Raw genomic sequence first — 9162 nt, 5'->3', positions numbered from 1 at the left:
TGGCAAGCAAGTTACTAAGAATACCCCCACCCCCGGGGGTGGGGGGAGGATGTTAAACACTGCCTCCTGGAAGAGGGAGTGTCTATACAAATTACATGGAATTCTCCAAGTTATTTGTCTCTCTTCCCACACTTATTAATTTATTCCATCATATATTTATGTCAATATGGACTTATGGATATTTATTTTATTCCATGGGTTATAATCCAAGAATATAATTTGGCCATTAGGAGCTCCTCCAGGTTGGCTCCTGTATCTTTTTGACTTGCCCTGTCCTTTTTGGGGACATATTCTTACTTTTTGGCACCACAAGATGTTTCACACTCATCTCGCAGTCTCCCTGTTCTAGCCCTGGACTCAACCATTTTTCTAAGAAGCAGATTCCTTTTATTGGAGAACAGTATTGAGAGACCAAAATCTGAGCACCAAGTGTGCTCATTGACTAGTCAAATACTATTTTCCAGTGTTACCTAACACATTCTTAGACTCCAAACCAAGAGACAGAAACCACACAGTAATTTTAAGAGAGAAGGTTTAATATAAGTAATGATTAACTATGATTATTTATTTAAAAAATTTAAAAATGTTTATTTATTTTTGAGACAATGCGGGAGACAGAGTGCAAGCAGCGGAGGGGCAGACAGAGGGAGACACAGAATCTGAAGCAGGCTCCGGGCTCCGAGCTGTCAGCCCAGAGCCCGACGCGGGGCTCGAACTCACGAACCACCAGATCATGACCTGATCCGAAGTCAGAGGCTTAACCAACTGAGTCATTCAGGCACCCCTATGATTATTTAATAGTAACTAAAGTACTTAAAGTAATAGAAGATTGTCTAGTAAGAAGTAAAGAGAACTCTAAAGAATAGAAGAGTAGTAGCATATATGTGGAGTAACCATTATCTCTAGTGCTGAGATAAAACGTCTGAAAGAGGCCACTGCCCATGTCTCCACCCTGGCTTAGAACTGGATCTCACTGTCTGGTATGGCAGACACATTGGGTGGCAGAGAAGTTCGCTGATCTGCTGTGCCGATGGAGCTTGCCCTCTGGGATACAGAGGGAAGCTGTCCACAGGCAGGAGTCACACTTTGGAACTCACAGCAAAGCCACCCAGGGGATGCTGGGGGATGCTGTTCATGGGATGTGTCACATGCTGCTGGGTTCTGGGTGCTGCTGGCCACCTAGAGATGAGTTGCAGAAGCCATGGGTGCTGTGGGAGCCCGGTGAGAGGAGCATACCAGAACTAGGAAGAGAAACCTTTTCCTCATTCTGTGTCTTTCTAGTGCCCTCTACTGATAATTGGAACACTTAGGCCAATTCTTTTCTTTCTCCTCGTCTTCAGTGTCCTTATAATATTAATTTTTAATATAGGTATACCAGGCATATTAATTTGTTAATTTTATGCAATTTATGGTTCCCTCCACATTGTAATTTTTTTGGAGTATGTGACACAGTGGGTTTCCATGAGTCAAAGCTATACCAAAAAGATATATTCAGAAAATTGTCTCTTACCTTCTTATTCCTACTACTCTGTCCTGTTTCCATTTATCCCCTCTAGGTAAATAAGCTCTTTAGTTTCTAGTTTATCTTCCCGTGTTTCTTTCATATAAATGGACAAGCACATGCATGTCTTCTTATATCGCCTTCTTTCTATGAAGTGTAGCCTACTCTAGATACTCTTTAGAGCTTTGCTTTTTTTCACTTAACAGTATGTTCTCAACAATGCTTTATATCAGTTCGTAATATTCCTTTTGTTGTAGATAGGGTATATTTCTAGACACGGGACTGCTGATTTAAGAGGTAAGAGGAAATGTAATTTTGTCAGGTATTGCCCAATTCCCTGCCAGAAGGGTTGATCCAGTTTGCATTCCTATCAGAAATATACAAGTGTTTGTTTACCCACAACCTCACCAGCACAATATATTGTTATACTTTTAATTTTTACCAATATGACAGATAAGAAATGGAACCTCAGTGTTATTTTGATGTACATTTCTCTAATCGCAAGTGAATTTAAACTTAAAAAATGTGTTTGGTGTCCATATTATATCTTTTTATGTGAATTGTCTGTTCATGCCTCCATTTTCATGAGGTTTTTGAGACCCTTGTCTCTCAATTTCTCAGAGTTCTTTAGGTCAGGGGTCAGCAAAGCAGATCCCATAGGCCAAATCTAGTCCATCACCAGTTTTTATAAATGAAGTGTTGTAGGAACACAGCCAAACTCATTTGTTTACCTATTGTTTATGCTGCTTTTACACTACAACTGCAGAGTTGATTGGTTGTGACAGGGACCATCAAAGCCAAAAATATTTACTACTTTACATAAAAGGCTTGCTGGCCCCTGGTTTCCATATTACAGATTAGCCCTTGACTGTGCTAAAATATTGCAAATATTTTCTCCAAGTTTGCCATTTGTATTTTGACTTTGTTTCTAGTATATTTTGCCATGCACATTAGTTGTTTGCAAATGACATATCTTAAAGGGTTAGTATCCAAAATACATAAAGAACTTACACAACTAAACACCCTAAAACAAATAATCTGATTTAAAAATGGGCAGAATACATTAATAGACGTTTTTCTAAAGAAGACAGAGATGGCCAACAGACACATGAAAAGATGCTCATCATCAGGGAAATACAAATCAAAACTACATTAAGCTATCACCTCACACCTATCAGAATGGCTAAAATTAACAATACAGGAAATAGCAGGTGCTGGTGAGGATGCACTGAAAGGGGAACTCTTATGCACTGTTGATGGGAATGCACACTGATGCAGACACTGTGGAAGACAGTATGGAAGCTCCTCAAAGTGTTAAAAATAGAACTACCCTGCAATCCAGCAATTGCACTACTAGGTATTTACCCAAAGGATACAAAAGTACTGATTTGAGGTGATACATGCATCTTGATATTTATAGCAGCATTATCAACAATAGCCAAATTATGGAAAAAGCCCAAATGTCCATCAACTGATGAAGAGATAAAGAAGATGTGATATATATACAATAGAATATTATTCACCCATAAAAAGGAATGGAATCTTGCCATTTTCGACAACACGGATGGAGCTAGAGAGTATAATTCTAAGCAAAATAAGCCAGTCAGAGAAAGACAAATACCATAGGATTTCACTCACATGTAGAATTTAAGAAACAAAACAGATGGACAGAGGGGAAAAAAAGAGAAGTAAACCAGAAAGCAGACTCTTAACTATAGAGAACAAACGAAGGGTTATCAGAGGAGAGGTGGGTAGGAGATGGGTGGAGTAAATGGGTGAAGGGTATTAAGGAGGGCACTTGTTGGGGTGAGCACTGGGTATTGTATGTAAGTGATGGATCACTGGATTCTACACCTGAAGCTAATGCTACACTGTATGTTAACTAACTGGAATTTAATAAAAGCTTAAAACAAAATAAATAAACACAATCAAATAAATCAATCTTCTGTCTTTTTTAAAGTTTTTAAATTTTTATTTATTTTCTTAAAGTTTTTATTTTAATTCCAGTTAGTTAGCATACAGTGTTATATTAGTTTCAGGTATACAATATAGTGATTCAACAGTTCCGTACATCACGCAGTGCTCATCACAGTAAGTGTACTCCTTAATCCCCATCACCTATTTAGCCCATCCCCCCCACCCCTCTCCCCTCTGGTAACCATCAGTTTGTTTTCTAAAGAGTCTGTTTCTTGATTTCTCTCTTTCTCTCTCTCTCTCTGTCATTTTTCCCCTTGCTTGTTTTTGTTTGTTTGTTTGTTTCTTAAATTCCACATATGGGTGAAAGCATATCATGATTGTCCTTCTCTGACTAATTTATTTTGCTTAGCATTATACTCTCTAGCTCCATCCGTGCCGTTGCAAAAGGCAAGATTTCATTTTTTTTATGGCTGAATAATATTCCATTGTATATTGTGGAGTTATTTCTAGAGAGTGTATTGTAAGTCCTGAATGGTGAATGGGGCAATAGCTGAAATATCAGCAATGTTCTAGTCTCAAGGCTGTCGAACGCGATAGCATAATGAGATACAGAACCCCATGATCCCCCAGAGGACAGTTAGATACAAACTCCACTGTAACTCCCCGGCACTCCTTGAAACTACATGTACTCCCTGCATGCCTTCACGTAGCCACCAGGTGCATGTCTGATTAATGTCTAAAGATCCTTTGTGTTCTCTTTCCATGCTTTGATATTTTTTGATACTCATATCTAAGAAAATACGAAATAAAATCTGTGTGTAGTCTGCTGCTTCTGCTCTCCCGCAGAGCAGCCCTGGACATCCACTCAATCTAGTGTCCGAGAACTTTTTCTTCAGTGAGCGGCCACAGTATGTATATACCACTTCTTCTTTATCCATTCATCAATCGATGGATGCTTGGGCTACTTCTATATCTTGGCTATTGTAAATGATGCTGCTATAAACATTGGGGTGCACGTGTCCCTTTGAATGAGCGTTTTTGTATTCTTTGGGTAAATATCCAGTAGTAAGATTGCTGGGTCATAAGGTACTTCTATTTTTAACTTTTTGAGGAACCTCCATACTGTTTCCACAGTGCCTGCACCAGTTTGCATTTCCACCAACAGTGCAAGAAGGTTCTTCTTTCTCCACATCCTCACCAACACTTGTTCCTTGTGTTGTTGATTTTAGCCATTCTGACAAGTGTGAAGTGATATTTCATTGTAGTTTTGATTTGCATTTACCTGATGATAAGTGATGTTGAGCACCTTTTCAGGTGTCTGTTAGCCATCTCTATGTCTTCTTTGGAAAAATGTTTATTCATGTCTTCTGACTATTTCTTAATGAATTAGATTATTTGTTTTTGGGTGATGTGTTTGATAAGTTCTTTATAGATTTTGGATACTAGCCCATTAGCAGATATGTCATTTGCAAATATCTTCTCCCATTCTTTAGGTTGACTTTTAGTTTTGTTTTTTGTGTTCTTTATTGTACTGCATCCTTTAATTTTGACGAGGTCCCAATAGTTTATTTTTGCTTTTGTTTCCCTTGGCTCAGGAGACATACCTAGAATGAAGTTGCTATGGCTGATGTCAAAGAGGTTACTGTCTGTGGTCGCCTCTAGGATTTTTATGGTTTCAGGTCTCACATTTGTGTCTTAAATCCATTTGAATTTATTTTTGTGTACGGTGTAAGAAAGTGGTCTAGTTTCATTCTTTTGCATATTATTGTCCAGTTTCCTCAACACCATTTGTTGCAGAGATTGTCTTTCTTCCATTGGGTATTCTTTCCTGCTTTGTCGAAGATTAATTGACTGTATAGTTGTGGGTTCATTTCTGAGTTTTCTCTTCTGTTCCATTGACCTATGTGTCTATTTTTGTGCCAGTACCATACTGTCTTTATCACTACAGCTTTGTAATATAACTTCAAGTCCAGAATTGTGATGCCTCCAGCTTTGCTTTTCTTTTTCAAGGTTTCTTTGGCTACTTGTGGTCTTTTGTGGTTTCATACTAATGTTAGCATTGTTTGTTCTAGCTTTGAGAAAAAATGCTGTTAGGGATTTCATTGAATGTATAGATCACTTTGGGTAGTAAGGACATTTTAACAATATTTTTTTTTCTAATTCATGAGCATGGAATGTTTTCCCATTTCTTTGTCTCATCTTCAATTTTTTTCATCTGTGTTTATAGTTGTCAGAGTACAGACCTTTTACCTCCTTGGATAGGTTAATTCCCAAATATCTTATTGTTTTGGTGCACTTGTAAATGGGATCAATTCCTTAATTTCTCTTTCTGCTTCATTATTGGTATATAGAAATGCAATAGCTTTCTATATGTTGATTTTGTATCCTGCAACTTTACTAATTTCACGTGTCAGTTCTAATAGTTTTTTGTGGAGTCTTTCGGGTTTTCTACATATAGTATCATGTCATCTGCAAAGAGCGAAACTTTTACTTCTTCCTTGCTGATTTGAATGCCTTTTATTTTGTATTGCTGTCTGATTGCTGTGGCTAGGTCTTCCAGTACTATGTTAAATAACGGTGGTGAGAATGGACATCCCTGTTTTGTTCCTGACTGTAGAGAATTTCTCAGTTTTTCCCAACTGAGGATGTTGTTAGCTGGGGGTTTTTCATAGATGGCCTTATTATGTTGAAGTATGTTCCCTCTAAACCTACTTTGTTGAGGGTTTGTATCATGAATAGATGTTGTACTTTGTCAAATGCTTTTTCTGCATCCATTGAAATTATTATATGGCTCTTATCCTTTCTTTTATTATGTGGTGTATCATGTTGATTGATTTGCAAATATTGAACCACCCTGGTAACCGAAGAATAAATCCCACTTGATCATGGTGATTTGTTTAATGTTTTTATTGGATTAAGTTTGCTAGTATTTTATTTAGAATTTTGCATCCATGTTCATCAGGAATAATGGCCTGTAGTTCTCTTTTTTAGTGGAGCCTTTATCTGGTTTTTGTATCAGCATAATGCTAACCTCATAGAATGAATTTGGAAGTTTTCTGTCTTTTTTCTATTTTTTTTGGAAAAGTTTAAGAAGAATAGCTATTATCTCTTCTTTAAATGTTTGGTAGAATTCATCTGTGAAGCCATCTGGCCCTGGACTTTTGTTTGTTGGGAGTTTTCTGATTACTGATTCAATTCCTTTGCTCGTTATCAGTCTGTTCAAGTTTTCTATTTCTTACTGTTTCAGTTTTGGTAGTTTATATGATTCTAGAAATTTGACTGTTTCTTCCAGGTTGTCAAATTTGTTGGCATATAGTTTTTCATAACATTCTTGGCATGTAGTTTTTCATAACATTCTAACTGTTGTATTTCTGTGGTGTTGGTTGTTATTTTTCCTCTCTCATTTGTGATGTTATTTTTTTTTGGTCCTTTATCTTTTCTTTTTGATAAGTGTGACTAGAGGTTTATGAATTTTATTAATTTTTTCAGAGAACCAGCTTATTGTTTCATTGATCTGTTCTATTTTTTTTAGTTTCTATATCATTTATTTCTGCTCTAATCTTTATTATTTCCTTCGTTCTGCTTGTTTTAGGTTTTGTTTGTTGTTCTTTTTTCTAGCTCCTTTAGGTGTAAGGTTAAGTTGTTTATTTGAGATTTTTCTTGCTTCTTGAGGTAGGCCTGTATTGCTATAGACTTCTGTTGATGTTAATGGGATTTCTCTGTGCCTCCTGAATCTGGATGTCTGTTTCCTTCCCTAGATTAAGGCATTTTTCTGCTGTTATTTCTTCAAATAAAATTTCTGCCCCCTTTTCTCTCTGTTCTTCTTCTGAGACTACTATAATACAAATTTTATTACATTTGATGGAATCACTGACTTCCTTAGGTCTATTCTTACGTTGCATAATTCTTTTTTCTCTCTTTTGTTCAGCTCCATTACTTTCAACGCCTTTTCCTTCTAGGCCACTACTTCATTCCCCTGCTTCTTCCAGCCAGCTGTTCATTGAAGGAAGCCTCTTTCCAATCTCATTTATTGCATTCTTCATCTCTGACTGATTCTTTTCAAACTAATTTATCTATGTGGTAAGGGTCTCACTGATGTCTTCCATTCTTTTCTCAAGCCCGATGAGTATCCTTATGATAATTGCTTTAAATTCTCCATCAGACATGTGACTTTTATCTGTTTCACTTAGATCTGTGGCTGTGCCCTTATCTTGTTCTTTCATTTGAGATTAATTTCTCTGTCTTGGCATTTTGTCTAAGTCTCTGACTTCTTCTGTATGTTAGGAAAGCCAGTTATGTCTCCTGTTCCTGAAAGTAATGACCTTATGAAGAAGAAGTTATGTATTTCCCAGGACCTACTGTTTCAGGGAGTGTCTCCAGTGTGTGCTGCATGTGCTCTGCTGTTGTATTTTGGCTGTTGTATCTTTCAGCCAATCGTTTGCAAAGGCTACTTGCCTGCAGTGGGCAATGTTTGGTCCCTGGCCTGAATGTGGCTCATTTTAACTTGGTGTGCTCTGGTCTGCCTGTGAAATGAGACCTGGTAACAACTCTACCGGAACTGAAGCCCCGCAGAACTCTCTGGTCAGGAGATGTGTGGTCAGGGCTTGTGCTGGTCTTCTGGGGAGGAGCCTGCCATGCTGGTACAGAGGAAATCTTGACTAGGAAGGGCAGTCCCACAATATCACAGGGGCCTGGGCTTGGTATAAGCAAGTTAGGCAGCCAGTGTCTGCACTAAGCTCTTTACCTCAGGTGGCTCTGTGTTTATGCTGAGGGGTGATGGAGGGAAATGGCACCAGATATCTTCTTTGTTACCAGAGAGGAATCTCCATGAACGCTGCCTGCCAGGGACAAGCCCCAAGAAGAGCAAATAATCTTCCCACTGTGTGTCCCAGATGTTTTTCAGATTGCTATTTCCATGCTGTCTGCCCCAGGTTGTTTGCCTGCCTTCTTTCCAGGAACAGGGCAGTTCTCTCCAGTCTCTACCCACCAAGCCCTGTGACCTTTAACACTCTGGGTCTTAAGCCCCATTGGTTGCAAGAAACTCACAAAATTCAGCCCCTCTCATTTTCCAAGCTAATGGCTCTGGGGAAACATTCTCCTGTGCATTCCCCTGTGTGCTCCTCACTCTCTAGCCCTTCTCTACAATCACAGCTCCCTCCATTCCATAGCACCTGTGATCCATTTCTCCACTAGACCACATCTCTGCACTATCTACCTTCTTTGATGTAGACTTTCCTCTCCCTTTAATTGTGGAGTTTGTCCTGCCAGTATTCAGGTTGATTTCTGGGGTGTTTAGGATGATTTGATAGTTATCTAGTTGTGTTTGTAGGATGAGATGAGCCTAGGGTCCTCCTACTCCACTGCCATTTTGAAAAATCTCCTTAATAGTTGCATTTTTAATGTATTAGTCTCTGAAATCATGTAAAAAAATAAGTGTAGTTGTGCACCATTATTTTAATAATACTACCTTTTATAATTTCCCATCTATTTACCTTTACTGAAATCTTTTTTTAAACATTTATTCATTTTTGAGAGACATAGAGAGACAGAGAGCAAACAGAGTGGGGCAGAGAGAGAGGAAGACACAGAATCTGAAGCAGGCTTCAGGCTCTGAGCTGTCAGCACAGACCCTGACAAGAGGCTCGAACTCACAAACCATGAGATCACCTGAGCCGAAGTCAGACGCTTAACCGACTGAGTCACCCAGGTGCCCCTGAAATCTTTATTTTTTTTTTTGTATGGCT

Source organism: Panthera onca, chromosome X (assembly GCF_046562875.1).
Source record: "Panthera onca isolate mPanOnc1 chromosome X, mPanOnc1 haplotype 2, whole genome shotgun sequence".
NCBI classification, from domain to species: Eukaryota; Metazoa; Chordata; class Mammalia; order Carnivora; family Felidae; genus Panthera; species Panthera onca.
The sequence above is the reverse complement of the archived record's forward strand: the minus strand, read 5'-3'. Positions refer to the sequence as shown.